Source organism: Macaca thibetana, chromosome 2, assembly GCF_024542745.1.
Source record: "Macaca thibetana thibetana isolate TM-01 chromosome 2, ASM2454274v1, whole genome shotgun sequence".
Lineage (NCBI taxonomy): Eukaryota > Metazoa > Chordata > Mammalia > Primates > Cercopithecidae > Macaca > Macaca thibetana.
This window is the reverse complement of record NC_065579.1, coordinates 70,551,818-70,569,352: the sequence shown is the minus strand read 5'-3', so window position 1 is coordinate 70,569,352 and position 17,535 is coordinate 70,551,818.

Below are 17,535 nucleotides of genomic sequence, written 5' to 3'. Positions count from 1 at the left end.
TGTCAGTTTTAACCAGAGTCCTGTTTCCCATAGAGAGAGGGGAGTTGTTTGGAGGAATCATTTACCTTGACTTATGTTCTCCTGAATTCCTGTGGCAAACCTAGTCTGAAATATGCATGAATATTAGATTTACTGAATAAATATTCAGTCCTGAATAATGATTTTTTTTTCTTGTCTTTTCAATAAGAATATATTTCTTGGAAAGTCTCCTGGGATTCTCATAGCCATAGTGCAGCTCAGTTTTATGTTTCAGAGGATGCATTTTATTTGTCTCAGAACATTTCTGTTTGGTATTGCTAACTGCAGAACAAAATAGCCAGCTCTCCTGCCCCAAGGAGTCTCCCTCATGAATAAGCCCCATACTTATGGACTTCTACTTTGTACTTGAAATTCACACAAGTAGCCATTAAATAAATTCCTAGGTGCTGAGTCTGTTCTGCAGACTCTGGCTGAGTGACAGATGAAATAAGCATGCTGACACAGGTATTTTGCCTGACAGTGCAGCTATGGGACCACACGGCTCTGCACTACCATTGAGAGTCTGGCAACCGCTGAGAGAGTGCAGCCCTCATAAGCTGGCAATGCTAGCATTTATTTAGTACAGATTTAGTGACAAAGGCTTAGAGCGAACACAATTTGTGGGTAATAAACATTGTTGATCCCCTGAGTAGAGAGCAGTACTCTGCGTGAATGATCATAGGTTGGTTTCTGGAGACAGGAGTAAACAAATTAATCTAGATGAGTTCCTTTACATTCCCTTGTCAGCTAACCCTTGCTCTTAAGATAATTTAACTGCCTTTAGCTAAATCCTCTTTTGAAGCGTTTGCAAAACCTTTTGGCCTTCTAAGAAGGTTTGCATCTTTCCCTATAATTTTTATAACTTTTCCCACCACTCTGATCCATCTCCGACATCTAGGTCTTGTAGGTAGTCCAACTCTACTAATACTCAGTGAACATTTCATGATGGTTAATGATGGAGAGAGAAACATGGTGTGCTGGTAAGAATGCCAAATGGGCTCTTGGAAAACATGGATTATAGTTTTGGGTTGAGAAAGATACTCAGATAACATACTTATCACTGTTCTAAACACAAAGTAAGCAATAAAATATCATTACTGTTATAATTGGGTCACTTGTCTGCAAAATGATGTATTTTTTCTCACTAACTAAAATGCTGTAAGTCTTTTCAGTAAATCTAGAAGCCTGTGGGAAATAAGTGGACAGGGTTAAATACTGATAACTAGAGAACACATAACTTATTATAACATGATAAACAAGGTGAAACATTCTTCAGTCACTTCAAGGTGATTTTGAAAATCAATACCATAATGAGAAAATAAATTATTTTGCTCATAGACAAGTTTTTAGGTGATATGAGTTGACCTATATATAACTAAATTTTAGAATAGGAGTGATATGAAAAACATTTAGTAACTCTATACAGACAATCACAAGTTATACACAGTGATTCTTTGATCACACAATCATTTTTGAAGCCATCTCAACTGGGAATATGTAGTTACCATGAGACACTCTCGTTGCCTTTGGTGTTCGAGTCACAGTGGTCTTCTTTAAGTTCCTCAAAGGCCTATTGTTCCTTCAATGCCTTCGTACAGGCTAATATCCCCTGCCAGGAAAATCACTTGTCTACAATCATTCTCCCTACCTAATTAAATCTTGCTCACCTTTCAAATCTTAGCAAAAGTGTCACTTCCCTTAGAAAGCCTTTGTAGGTTATCTCAGACAAGATCAGGTCCACTTATTCTAGGCTTATAGCTTCTTTTAATTTTCCTTCATGATGATTATCTTTAAGTTATTCATCTGATGTTCATTTTATCACAGCCAGTTTTCCACTCTTCAGTGAGAGAAAGCAAGCTCCAGGAAGGCAGTGTCCCTGACTGTTGGGCTCACCTGCTTATCCCAGATGCCTAGCATACAGTTCCTGGCAGATCATCAGCATTGATTACTGTTTGTTGGATAACTGTATAAATGAATTTCAGAATCCAAGCTATGGTATCTGAATGCCTTAATATGCTATTGTTTTGTTATAACTGTACTCCGTCACATTGTACTTATGTATTTTAATTGACTAACTGAAGAATAACTAAGTGAAGTCAAAGGCCATGACTATTCCACAAACCTAGTAGAAACTCTGTAGGACTTCAACAGTGGCTTTCTATGTGATGTCTATTGTTGCCAACTCATGTTTACTTTTGTGTTTTTTCAAAGCCTTCTCTTATGCTTAGAATATGTATGAAATATAGTAAAATTGATTTTTGGGGGTTACAAGTGAGGCTCTGTTATTCACAGAGGTTTGCTGACCTTGCCAGATAAATTAACAAGGTGCAGGAACAGATGTAGGAAGACGATTCAGATCTCCAGTATTAGTTCACATTTCTGATTTATGCAGTGCTCAGGAAAGAGAAAACCACTTGTCAGAGCCCTACCAGTGTGTTCTTGGCCAGGACTGGAGCAAGTCCAAAATGCAACGTCTTATATCAGAGAAATGAAAGAGGAGGCAATTCAGAGAAGGAGGTCCCAGGGGCTCCCCATATGGAAGTGCCAATCTAAATATGAAGCAAAGATCCAGGTTAAGATCATAAACTAGAAATGAAATAGCAAGTTCAAGGGCCAGAAGGCTTGATTAACCGGGGTGCCAACTTGGCAGGTCAGGCAAGAAGAGACAGAAGTGAGGAAATAAGGGCTCTACGTACAGCCAATAGGGAAAAGGCAGGCATGGGTAGGTTTTGGAAAGGTTTTAAGTTTAAATTTTGATTTTGTTTATTTCCTGTGGGGTCATAGCTATTGAATTATCCTAGTTCTAGACCTTCCTCACGCCTATGCTCCCAGCTATGTGCTAGAGCCCATTTTCTATGTTATGTTGGATAGTCATTGGAAAAGAAGTTCAATCACACAGATAATTCCTAATTTCTACAGGATTTACCAGTTCCTTTTTTCAGGCGTGAACTGGATATAGAATTACAGTTTGGATTTATTACCTAGTGATCTTAGAAAAAGAAATGGTACAAGTTAATTATAAACATGTTTTAAATTTTGTAGTGAATATTGAAGTAGATCAATTATCATAGAATCAGAATCTTAGTCATCTTTGTGAAGTTAACATTCCTCTAGACATTTTAAGTGTCTAATGTATGCTATCGTTTAATGGATCCCTCATGTATTCATCCTCAGCTTCAATACTTATCCACATTCTGTCATTCTTGCTTTGTTTAATAGTTTCATTAGTACTGTCTTTCAAACATTGGGATGTTTGCTGTGCCAATGCTAAATGTGCAGTGGTGAGGCCATGTCAAAGTGGGACTTCTTTGTATATTGTTCAGAATACTCCAGAAGGGTTTACTGAAATGAGCACATTACCTCTTAGATGAAAGCAGAATTAAAGGATTTTCTTCAAAAGAAAGAGCCTCTGACATATTGAATCTTGCCCTTTTAAAATGTGTGATGCCAGGGACAGAAAACCAAGGACGTTACTTTGGTGAAGCAATATCTTTCTAAGAAATACCACTTCTATACATTTATTTATTTATTTATTTATTTATTGAGACTGAGTCTCGCTCTGTCACCCAGGCTGGAGTGTGGAGCGCAGTGGCACCATCTTGACTCACTGCAAGCTCTGCCTCCCAGGTTCATGCCATTCTCCTGCCTCAGCCTCCCAAGTAGCTGGGACTACAGGCATGTGCCACCAAGCCCGGCTAATTTTTTTTTGTATTTTTAGTAGAGACAGGGTTTCACCATGTTAGCCAGGATGGTCTCGATCTCCTGACCTCGTGATCCGCCTTCCTCGGCCTCCCAAAGTGCTGGGATTACAGGTGTGAGCCACCGCACCCGGCCCACGTCTATACATTTAAAATAATAAAACAATATGAAGCATACCTGTTCCTAAGAATTAGGAAAGCTAAATACAAAATACAAAGCACAAACAAAAATGCTTTTTTGTGTGTATGGAGGATAAATGTTCTCTCTTTCTCTCTCTCTTTAGGACGAATCTGCACTGAGTCCTCTAGGTCATCACAATGTGTTAGAATAATTTTTATGTCTTTTAATGTTTAATGTCACCTTTTTCTTTTTCCTTTGTACCTCTGCCAGTAAACCCAGGTACATAGCAGGTGTTTTGTAAGTGTCAGTTGAATTAATTTAATTTGTTTCCTTGAACTAATTTTTTTCTTTCTCAATTGATTATCCCAAAGTTACCAGCCTCCTCACTATCCTATTCTGTTTTAGAATAATAGCCACTGCCATAACGTGCAGTTACATTCCCTGCCATATATAACATGATGATGCTGCTGGTGATGCTGATGATGATAATGGCATCATTCCTTGCCCCTTGATTTGGTTTTTAAATGAAATACAGTCAATGAGAAAGTATCCCTGGCATTGTCTTTGAATAATTCCTTTCCATGCATATAAAAACTCTGTCATGCTGCTTTGTATAACTTTACTACCTTTTAGAAGTCATGTTGAGATCTGTCATTGTGGAACACGTTGAAGCCCTGTGGGAAAGGGAGATGTTTTAATAGTTTCTACTAAAAATGACATTTTTCTCTTAAAAGTCTCCATTGTGATTATGACTCTGACAAAAGAGGAGGATTATTTCTATTCTTGTTCTCTTTAATGAGTTGCAGGTAGAATAACTTATGGACACTGGAACATGGGAATTAAGTTCTTTTTTCTTTCAAATCAATCTGTTGTCAGAGAAGAGATGGATATTTGGTGAATTTGAAATAAAACGTCTCATTTATAATTGATCTGATACAACTCTCAGCATGCTTAGTGTGAAACTCATATTATCTTCCACTTCCAAGGACAAAGACTCACTTGTTAAAATTATATTATTGGTAGAAAAATTTTAAAACACCTATAGTAATGTACAGCAATGGGTGGCAAAATGTATGATGGAGCATTTTAAAAGATGCTAGAAAGATAAATGAGTATTTATAGGTAACTACAAGTGCTGATTCTCTAACTACAAGTATTCACTGAACTTCATGAAGGCAATAATTACTTCTTTTTGGAATTATAATTACAAAATATATTTGTAAAGTTGTTATTACCTAGATCTCCAGGAAGTACAAGTTATAAACTTCTATAAATTAGGCCTTCTGAGATTTTAAAGATATTTATAAAAGATTCTGTATAAGAAACATTGAACCTTTTTCTGAAAGCCGGGAGTTTTAGTGCACTTTATGTTAGAGTATTCTTAAAAAAAAAAGCAAGAAAGATTTCTCCTCTCACTTTTTCTTCATTTCGTTCTGTAGATGTCACTGTAGCATAGGGAAAAGGAAGAGGACTTCTTTTCTTTTGAAAATATATGACTTCTACATGCAAATGAAAGAAAGAGGTGATTTGATTTATTATGCCAGGGTTGTCATATCAACAATACAGTTTCCAAGCAACTAGAAGAAGAAATTATTTTATAAATTTATTTGCTTAGACTCATAAAATGGACCAAATGGAAGACACTTTTTTCACCCGTGATTATGTGGTAATTAAAAAAAGTCATTACACAGAAATTATGCATTAAATTCGCATTACTAAGAAGAGTTCAAAATGAATCATGTGAATGTAATCAATGCCAAAAGACTTAATGAAGATTTCCTGCTTCCAAGAAAGCATTGTTGTTTCATGTTTATATATTTTCGATAATTGCTTTCCAGGGTCTATACCAATGATTTGAGTAAAATGGTTCCAATTTCCTTCTTCCAAGAAGCTAACATATGCAATTTTCACTATTATGCCCTTTAAACACTCTTCAGAATAAACTCCTTATAGAACCCTGATGCTCATTCTGTTAGACGTACTGCTTAGAATCCTCTACTTATGCAAATGACCTGTACCAGTTCTTAAAAAGACTTCCAAAAAGTTACTAAACTTATTAGAAAATGAAGTATTGATTTTTTAAGCAATTGCCCTGGGGATGTTAGAGGCTTGTTAGACATTCACAGTCCATATTCCCAAAACATCTCTTATGTAGTTTAAACATTTTCATTGCTATTTTTGAGGTGCTGCTTATGTCTCTACTTGGGAAAAGCCTGACCTACATGTAGCAGAGCTAGTCTTTTGTACTTTCCTTTTATTAGAACTTTCTCCAAGGTTTTTTATTTGCTCAGATTGCTGAGATATATATATCTCACGCATAACAAACTTCTTAGACAAAGGAAGCAAAAATCTGCATGCAATCCTGGGACAAGATATTTTGTATCCATCTATCACAAGCATATTTGTTGACAGAGAAAATTAATACTGCCTATAGAAAGCATCCCTTTCCTTTGCTTTGGCAAGGATGCTTTTTTCTTTCATTTTGGTTGCTTTTGGAAATATTCTTTTTTCAGAGGCCCATAGGCTGTACATACCTAAAGAATTAAGAAAAAAACACTTATATTAAAGAATTACTAACCAAACCACAGCATTCTACTAAATTTTTCTATTCAAAATATTGACAAAAAGATAGCTATAATTTTCCAAGCTACATGTAGTGGGACATTTTCTCTGACCAATTCAGATGCATCTCTCCATTGTTAACAACATCTTTTGTAACCCTATAGACACTTAAGAGAGTTAGCAAGTGGAAGAAAAATATTTCTTCCTTCAAAGGACATTGTCCTTATATTATTATGCTTGCAACACAATTGCCAAGTAGTGATGTTTCTGGTACTTAGTCCAACTTAGACTGTGGATATTTTCTTCCTTTTTATTTGTTTGTTTATCTTCTCAAGTCACTACTGCCTCAGAAGAAAGGACAATCAATTTTGAGATTCTTGCCAGTGCTGCATATTCCCGGGCTTTACAATAAACATTCTTGCTATACTATGCTTGTTTTCCTGTTACCTGTCAATGCTCTGCTTCATTACTTCTGTATCTTCTCAATATTGTGCTCTTAGGCACATTTTTCTTATTATCTTTCTGGGGAAGTCAATCTATTTGTATCTTCTCCTGTCTCAAAAAAGCAAGTGCACAAATTTTGTCCTCTGTACTGTTTTACATCAAATTTTTTTTGTAAAACTGTTTCTTTGATTTCTTAATGGAACTCATAAGCTATCACATGTGCCTTCCTGTAAGTAGACAATGAAGTTTGTAATTACTTCAGAAAATTAGGTGGGAGATTTAAAAATGAAGAGGACGGGTTTCCTTTTTTTTTTTTCCAGTATGAATTCCCTTAAGTCTTGGTGAAACTATCTTGACTAGTGCTTGTCAAACTTGAATGTACATTAAAATCACCTGTGGATCCAGTATTAAGGTCTATTCTGAATCTGCAAGTCTTGGAAGGGTCTGGGCCTGAAATCTCAGCACTCAGGTTATGCCTATGGTATGAATCTGCACACTACTCATTGAGTGGGAGGATCCTAGAATATTTCCACCTTGCAGATGGAGAAGCTGAAACATAGAGTGCTGAATGGACATATCAAATGTCTTTTTCTGATTATTACTCAATCTATCTAGAACTTAAGTGTACCAAAACAAAAGTGGACATATATTTTTTTCTGTGCAGTTTACATAAAGAGATGGTTGATGCCAATTTTCCTCTTCTTGAAACCAGTTCCAGTTTCACTTCTCTGTATAAGTGAATTAAGATTCTTTTCTCCTCATTAAAATTCCCATGTTTATTTATCAATAAAATTAACATAGAAGGCAATTGAAGCATAATATTTTAAAAACTCAAACCTATCATCTTCCTTTAATCTGAGAGGCAGAGATTTGGAGAAATTAAGAAAATTAATCTTAGAGTAATGACAAACTATTTCATAGCAAACACAAGAATATTTTAACACCAGGAGATCTTCATTATGTCTTAATACAAGCTTTTTTTTTTTTTAAATGTGAACTTTCCAATAATAAAATAAGTGCAGTAAAATAGATGGGATTAGACATTGATGGTGCAGCAATTAATTTTCTTTCGTGATTCATTTTTCTGACAGGGAAAAAGCAGTAATATAAGGACATGAATGTTTTTCTCAGTGACTTCAAGAAAACCCTGCCATTTTGAGAAAAAAAATTCTGAAATGAGAAGAATCTATGGCTGATTGTTTCTCCCGTTTCTAATGTTTTCTACTATAGTTGGGACCCTTGTTATTCAATATATATTCCTTTCAGAACATTAAGGGTGGTCATTGATACTTCAAAGGTAAATGATTTATTTGTTATAGTTAATAAGAAGTTATGCACCTGGGTCGTGTGGTATCATAAGTAAAGATGGAAGGAAGAAAGGATTTTGGCGAGTGAGAACAGAGACATACAGCCTTAAAGTAATGCTAAAGAAGGGCTTTCCAGGGAGGAACAGGGAAGGAAAACAGAAAATTTTCAAAATAAGACCAAGTCAGCCTCAGACAGAAACACATTGAGCCACATATATTTGGCAATTACAAATGATTGGCTTTCCAAAGGAGTAAGGAAGAAGCTTAACCTGAGCTTCAGAGATATTAGAATATACTTCCAAATTGTAGCAAAACTTGGGTATGTAAGTGCATTTTGCTATGAAGAAAATCTAAAATTTTCAATAGATTCTTAAATGGACTTATGACTACAACAAAATAAGGCCCAAAGACTTACAATAAGATTCAGTAACTTACAGGGAGTTGATGAAAAAATTCTCCCTGGTCCCGCATGTATTTTGAGTCAAGATTACTCTTCTGTGCAAAGAAATGCAGAAATCAACATGTCTTGCTCTTTTATAGAGATGGAGTTTACTTTATGTCTAATATCTTGGGCTTTTTTATATTAAACTTAAAATAAAAAAGATACGTTCTTAAGAAACTTTGTATAAAAGTTTTTTTTTTCTGTGAGAATTGTGCAAGTGTGATTTTAGAAATATGGAGAGGATTAATGTACCCATAAATTTGCTGAAGTCAAGAGGCAGAGCTTTTATTTATATAGTACTGATAAAGAAAAATTAAAATAGGAAAGAAAATATAGTTTGGAGTAGATGTAGACTTTTCCGCCTAATTAAAATTAATTAGCTCAGTTTGATTGAATCATAATAACAAAATGTATAGCTTTTTCTCATTTTTAATAGCTCTTCTTCCACCGAATCTATTCTGGTATTTTGTATTTAATTTTGGCCTAGCTCAACCCAGTGCAGTCCATTTACTAATTAATTTATTCAATGAAATTTCTTCAATGCCAACTACAAACTTAGCATTATTTTAAACTCTAGTGTTTTGAGAGAGCAATATTCCAGTAAATAAAATTCATTGCTTCTAACCTGAAGCAGCTTACAGTTTCTGAAGAAATATGTTAAGTAACAATATGTGGCAGAAAGTGTATGATTGTCATGTTGGTTCTACAGAAAGCAAATATAATGGGATTTCATGCAGTGTTGGAACTCTAAAGTTTCCATGAATTAGGAGGAATGATGCTAGTGTTTGGAGAATGAATAGCATTTTATCACTGTAAAATGTGTTCTTTATTTCTCTATTGTTTATTGATTATGTTCCCTTCATATATTACTACTTTCAAATTTATATTTCTGAATCTGCAAAAAAGAAACCAAACTCTTTCCTCTTTTTGAGGTTCTTAGTGATGATCAGGGAGGTGACTGCATAGTAGATCCTTAATGGAAATGGTACTGAGAAGGTGACCATTTTCACCAGCATGAACTACAATGAACCATACTAGGCTTTTGTATTTTAATTTCCTCATCTACAAAGTGAAGGTGTGATTTATAATTAGATACACACATGCACACACATTTATGTCTAGTTTAGCTTTGTAATAGAATGCATATTACTAAAACATCAATTTAGCCATACTCCATGGATGCATTTGTCTTCTTGTTTATTCATAAGTGATTAAGCCAGACATATCTGCTCTCACTGATCTTAGCTTTTAAATAGAAAAGACAGGAGAAAAGGTCTTTCTGCTGTGGTGGAAGAAAATAGAATACTCTGTTACAGAATTGAGGGTGGGAATTGAGTTGGGAAAGTGGTATAATTACTTTTCAAAAAGAGAAAATCTTTTTTGTATACTGGTAAAACTATGTGAATCTAAAATATATTTAATTTTGTAAAGATAACCTACAGAATGAGAAGACAAGTCTTGCAAACTATGCATCTGACAAAGGCGTAATATCCAGCATTTACAAGGAACTGAAACAAATTTAAAAGGAAAAAAAAATAAATAAATAAAATGCGGGAAAATGGCATGAAAAAGACACTTTTCTAAAGAAGATATACATCCGGCCAACAATCATATGAGAAAAAGCTCAACATCACAGATCATTAGAGCAATAAAAGCAAATCAAAATCAAAATGAGACACCATCACACAATAGTTAGAATGGATGATATTAAAAAGTCAAAAAATAATAGATGCTGGTGAAGTTATGGAGAAAGAGGAACACTTTCAACCGATTGGTAGGAGTGTAAATTAGTTCAACCAATGTGGAAGATAATGTGGTGATTCCACAAAGTCCCAACGACAGAATTATCATTTGACCCAGCAATCACATTACTGGGTATATACCCAAAAGAACATAAATTATTCTTTTATCAAGATACATGCATGCATTGTAAATTGCAGCACCATTCAAAATAGCAAAGACATGAGATCAACCTACATGCTTATCAATGATAGACTGAATAAAGAAATTGTGGTACATATATACCATGGAATACTCTATAGCCATTGCAAAGAATGAGATCATGTCCTTTGCAGGAACTTGAGTAGAGCTGGAGGCCATTATTCTTAGCAAACTAACACAGAAATAGAAAACCAAATACCACATGTTCTCACTTATAAATGGGCGCTAAATGATAATAACACATAGATACATAGAGGGGAACAACACACACTGGGGCCTATCAGAAGTTGGAGGGTGAGAGGAGGGAGAGGATCAAGAAAAATAATTAATGGATACTAGGCTTAATATCTGGGTGATGAAACATGTACAACAAGCCCCCATGATATGAGTTTACCTATGTAACAAACCTGCACATGGACCCCTGGACTTAAAAAAATAAAGTAAAAAAAATCTATTTACTCATTTGAAAAGATAGTTAAGTTGATTATTTTTAAGTTTGAGATGATTTTGCAATCCAAGCTTTTTGTAGGCTCAGAATACAGTTGTCATGCGGCAGGCATGTTTGCTTAATAATTCAACTACGTTGTTGTTGTTTCATTGCAGTGGACCTCACAGTGAATATCACAAATTACATCAGGCATAATAGAGCAGATATCTTCAAAGCAATTTAGGAGCTATTTCCCCTTTTTCACTATATCAAAAGATTTTCTGTTGTTGAACTTGACAGAAACAGACAAGGCTCTGCTTTTCAGGCAAATATTGAGATCTTTGTGGCATTTACATTTGCACAGAAAAATAAAGACAAAATGTCTGCTGGATTACCCAACATTTGATGGACAATAGTATATCTAGGGGATTAAGAAGTAAGTGCCATTTGTATTTTAAAAAATTGACCACACATTAGGTACTGAATTTGTGCACGACTATCTTGGCTCAACAAAATTTATGAGAAACAGTGATCCAAGGAACTTGATTTTTTCTATTTCTTGAAAGCAACAGAGCAATTAGTGGCTATGCATGATTATTTTATCTCTGGTCATCTCATAAGGCATTAAATACTAGCCAGGTTAGAGTCATTTATCAGAAATATGAGTATATCTTGGAAAAATTGAACGAGCTATCATTCCTAGTATTTTACAGCACATTAACACATTTAGCGTTTGTATTAAATACTTTTTTTTCAATATGACAGAATAAAATACTGTAATTACTAATAGCTTCCAGGAAATATATGAAAAAGTATTGGATACAATGGTATGATATTAGTTTGAAAGATTACCTGCCTGTATTGGATAGATGTCAGTGATATGTATCTGTTCTCATAGATACCAATGCATGGGATTTAAACTGTTTACAAAGACAACTGAAAAGATGCCTTTAGGATATTTTTAGTCAGATATAACAATAGATCATATATTTCAAATATGAATCTCTATTGAATGGTCAAATATAGCCATGGAAACGAGTTTAATTTGATCACTTCTGTGACGCAGTTTTTTATTTTAGAGGTGAGGAGAATTAAATATCTTTGTCTGAACATGTTTTCAGGACAAATAGGGGTTTTCATTGCTCTATGAATTATCTCTAGATTAGCACATCACACCAAATTCTGCCATATAGCAGAGTGCCTCTGATTTGTTATTTAAGCCCTCTGGGATTCAGGCTTTTTCTCTACATTAAAATGAGAAGGCTAAAACAGCATGATCTCCAAGGTTCTGTGCTGTCCAAAATGCTATAAAATCTACATATAGCAACTGAAAATATTTGCTAAATATGTTTGTGTGTTTTTTGGCAGAATAGTGATTTTTAGAAAAGTTGCCAGGGAAAAATTCTTAGTCGATATTTTAAAAATGCATGTATATTCCACAAAAATTAAAAATTAAAATGCATATCTCTCCTATATAATTTCGCTGAAAGAAGCACAAAAATAAACATTAAGAGAAATTGTCGTATTTTAATAAAAGGAAGAGGTTTCCTAAATAGAAAGCATTTTCCATGGATCTTCACATAATTATGATGTCTATTTTCAGTTATTCCTACAATAATTGTTTGTATGATTTTGACTTATTAAAAAGTTCAGTTTTAATTTTTGGTGATACACAGCATTGTGGCTGTTTAAACTAAAAGTGTTCCTGACAAATCATCTGCATCTGCAATAGTTCTAACAGAAATTGATGTACTAATTTTTCCAATAGGCAACTGAATATCAAAGCAGTTAAAGGGCTGTCCATGGTCACTTAATAAATTGATTAGAGGAAATGTGGAATTTTGGCTGCCTGATGTGATATTCTTTCCGTTACTCAGAATGTCTCTTAGAATGAATAATTTATTCCCATTGATGGGCAAGAGTAGTTGGTATAAAAGTTGAGAATAGAGACTGAAGGGTCCAATAACATTCTTAATTCAAATATTTAAGGTACATATATTGGATAGGAGCATAATATTTTTATCGAGTAGTAGCTCTGATTGAGGAAGGAAGTACTCATAATGATTGAAGAAGAGTGCAACTACAAATAGGAAATTATTTTTTGCAACTGAATATATAGTCTCAGAACATATGGTCATATAAAGAAACAGGCAATAGCCCAGATAAACAAATCAACCCTAGAGAATATAGATGCAGATTTACATAGATATAACTAAGAAAGTCTTTTTAAAATTGAGGCATAATTGACATACATTATAGTGTTCATGTTTAAATTATGCAATTTAATGTTTTGACATATGTATACATCCATGAAACCATCACCACAATAGAGAGTAAACATATTGATCACCACTAAAGGTTTCATTATGCTCCTTATAATCCCTTCTTTCTCCTCCCTCCCCAACTAGGCAATTGCATATCTGTTTTCTATTATTATAAATGTTTGCATCTTCTAGAATATCATATAAATGGCATACTAGAGTATGCATTCTTCTTGTTTGCATTTTTTTCAACTTAGCAACTCTATCTTGTAGTATGTAATTAGTATTTTGTTACTTTTTATCATTGAGCTATATTCCATGATGTGAATATACTAGAGTTTGCTTATCCTTTTACCTGTTTTGGACTTTTTTTTTTTTTTTTTTTTTTTTTTTTGCAGTTTGTAGAGCTGCTATAAACAGCAGCTGTTGTCTGTTGTCACATGACATTCCTCCAATATGTCTTCTCTTCTGCTTATAAAGATACCAATCATATAGGATTAAGGGTATACTCTATTTTAATATGATCTCATCTTATCTTAAATAATTAAATCTTCAATAATCAAATTTTCAAATAAGGTCATAATCTGAGGTTCCAGAAAGGACATGGAACTTTTAAAGAATCTATTCTATCCAGCACAAGAACTTTGTAATAGTATACTTCCATTTCTCCCCTATAGATCTTGTGATATTTTTCTCATACATTTACTTTCAAATGTTATAGTCCAATCCCATTATACTGTTATTTTACTTGGACAATTTTATTAAACATAATATTTTAAATTGATATCTAAGTGATATATTAGCTTCCTAGGACTGTCATAATAAACTACCACAAACTATTGCTTAAAACAATCAGAATTGGCTGGGTGCGGTGGCTCACGCCTGTAATCCTAGCACTTTGGGAGGCCGAGGTGAGTGGCCTCAAGTGAGGAGTACGAGACCAGACTGGCCAATATGGTGAAATTCCATCTCTACTAAAAACACAAAAAATTAGTGGGGCGTGGTAGCGGGCTCCCATAACCCCAGCTACTCAGGAGGCTGAGGCAAGAGAATCACTTGAAACCAGGAGACGGAGGTTGCATTGAGCTGAGATCACACCATTGTACTCCAGCCTGGGCAACAGGAGTGAAACTTCATCTGAAAAAACAAATGAATAAAAACAAAAACAAAAAAACAACAGAATTTACGCTTTCACAATTTTGGATGCCAGATGTTCATAATGAATTGTGAACAGGTTTGATTCCTCTGTAGGTTCTGAGGGAGAATCTGTTTCCTGACTCCCTCCTAGCTTCTCCTGACTGCTGAACATTCCTTGCCATTTGTTGGCTTATTGCACCATAACTCTAGTCTCTGCCTCCATCTTCATATGGCCTTCTACCTTGGGCAGATGAGTGTCTCAAATCTTTCTTTCCTTTGTCATATAAAAACACCAGTCTTTGGATGCAGGGCACACTCTCAATTGAGAATGCTCTCATCATGAGATCCTTAACTTAGTTACATCTGCAAAGGCCTTATTTCCAAATAACATCATGTTCACAAATATCAGAGTTGGGACTTGGATATATCTTTTGGGGAGTCATTACCAACTCACTACAATTCGTATATCATAAAGGCTGCACTTTTAAAATGTACAATTCAATGGATTTTAGTATAGTCACAAAATGATATAACCATAAATGTTATCTATTCAGAATATTTTCTTCACTCCCTCAAAAAATTCCTTTGTCAATTTTGCCCTCTTTTCTGAAAGTTATTTTTACTCTTATATAACTCTAGCTTGAAAATTTTTTCTTTTGGTATTTTAAAGATATTGTTCCAGTATCTTTTTGCTTACATTGTTTCTAAGAAATAATACGCTACCATCCTTATCTTTGTTTTGCTGAATATGCATGTGTTTTAAAATAATTTTTTAAATTGTAAATTGATAAATTATAGTTGTGTGTATATATATATATATATATATATACACAAACACACACAAAGTAATGCTTTGATTTATAAATACAATGTTGAATAGTGAAATCAAACTAATTAACCAATTCATAACTCAAATATTTGCTATGTTTTTGTGGTGAGAAAAATTTGAAATGTTATCAATTTTGAAATGAAATGTGTGATATAGTATTGTGCTATATTTACCATGTTGTGCAATATACCTCAAAGAAAAAATAAAGCCTTATGCCTCCTGTCTAATGATCCCTTTTTACTGTCATCTCCCCATTTCCTCCCACCCCTAGCCTGTGTTAACCACAATTCTATTCTGCTTCTTTGAGTTCAAGTATTTTAAATTTTACCTATTTATCTGTTCTCGCATGTAGTATTTGTGTTTCTGTGCCTGACTTAATTCACTTAACATAATGTTCTCCAATTTCATCTATGTTTTTGCCAATTACAAAATTTGTTTAAAACTGAATAGTGTTCTGTTGTGTATACATATCACATTTTCTTTATTCATTCATCTGTTGATATATACTTAGGTTGATTCCACATCTTAGCTATTGTGAACAGTACTATAATCATAGGAGTGCTGACATCTCTTTGACATTACTGATTTCAAATCTTTTGGCTAAATATTAGGCAGCAAGATTGCTAAATTACGCGTCTTGTTTTTATGACTACTTTTTAGATATTCTCTTTATCATTGGTTTTGAACAATTTGAGTCTGATATGCCTTGCAGTTTTCTTCATATTTCTTGTGCTAAGGGATCATTGTGCTTCTTGCATCTGTGAGTTTGTAGGTTTTGTCAAAGTTGGAAAAATGTCAGTCTTTATTTCAATTCTTGCCCTTTTTGGGTACTCCAATTACACATATTTTATGAGTCTTGAAGTTGTCTTCCACAGGCCATTGATGCTCTTTATTTTTATCGTTCATTTTGTATAGTTTCTATTGCTATGTCTTCAAGTTCCTTAATACCTTCTTATCCCATGTCTAATATATCTTGATTCTATCCCATCCACTATATTTTCATCTCAGATATTGTCATTCTCATCTATTTAAGCACAATTTGAGTCTTTTCTATATATTTTATATCTCCACTGAACTGTTGAAACATGTTTTTATAGTAATAATTGTTATCATTAGTGTCCCTGTGTGCTAATTCTCACATGTGGATCAGTTCTGAATGGTTTCAATTGATTATATTCAGTTCTCCTCATTACGGGTTTCATTACTACTTCTTGGCATGCCTGACAATCTTTAATTGGATGCCAAACTTTAAAAATTTTACCTTGTTGGTTCCTGGGAATTGTATTATTATATTCCTAAATCTGTTTTTAGATTTGTTCTTGAATTATGTTAAGTTACTTAGAAACAGTTTGATTATTTTGAATCTTAATTTTAATACTTATTAGGCAGGACCAAAATTGCATTGTGAAGACAATCCTAAGCCAAAAGAACAAAGCTGGAGGCATCATGCTACCTGACTTCAAACTATACTACAAGACTACAGTAATCAAAACAGCATGGTACTGGTACCAAAACAGAGATACAGACCAATGGAACAGAACAGAGCCCTTAGAAATAGTATCACACATCTACAACCATCTGATCTTTGACAAACTTGCAAAAAAAAAATGGGGAAAGGATTCCCTTTTTAATAAATGGTGCTGGGAAAACTGGCTAGTCATATGCAGAAAGCTGAAACTGGATACCTTCCTTACACCTTGTATGAAAATTAATTCAAGATGGATTAGAAACTTAAATGTTAGACCTAAAACCATAAAAACCCTAGAAGAAAACCTAGGCAATACCATTCAGGACATACACATGGGCAAAGACTTCATGGCTAAAACACTAAAAACAAAGGCAACAAAAGCCAAAATTGACAAATGGGATCTAATTAAACTAAAGAGCTTCTGCACAGCAAAAGAAACTACCCTCAGAGTGAACAGGCAACCTACAGAAAGGGAGAAAATTTTTACAATCTACTCATCTGAAAAAGGACTAATATCCAGAACCTATAAAGAACTCACACAAATTTGCAAGAAAAAAAAAAAAACCTCATCAAAAATGAGCAAAGGATATAAATAGACACTTCTCAAAAGAAGACATGCTTACAGCCAACAGACACATGAAAAAGTGCTCATCATCACTCGCCTTCAGAGAAATGCAAATCAAAACCATGATGAGATACCATCTCACATCAGTTAGAATGGTGATCATTAAAAAGTCAGGAAATAACAGGTGCTGGAGAGGATGTGGAGAACTAGGAACACTTTTACATTGTTGGTGGGACTGTAAACTAGTTCAACCATTGTGGAAAACAGTGTGGCAATTTCTCAAGGGTCTAGAACTAGAAATACCATTTGACCCAG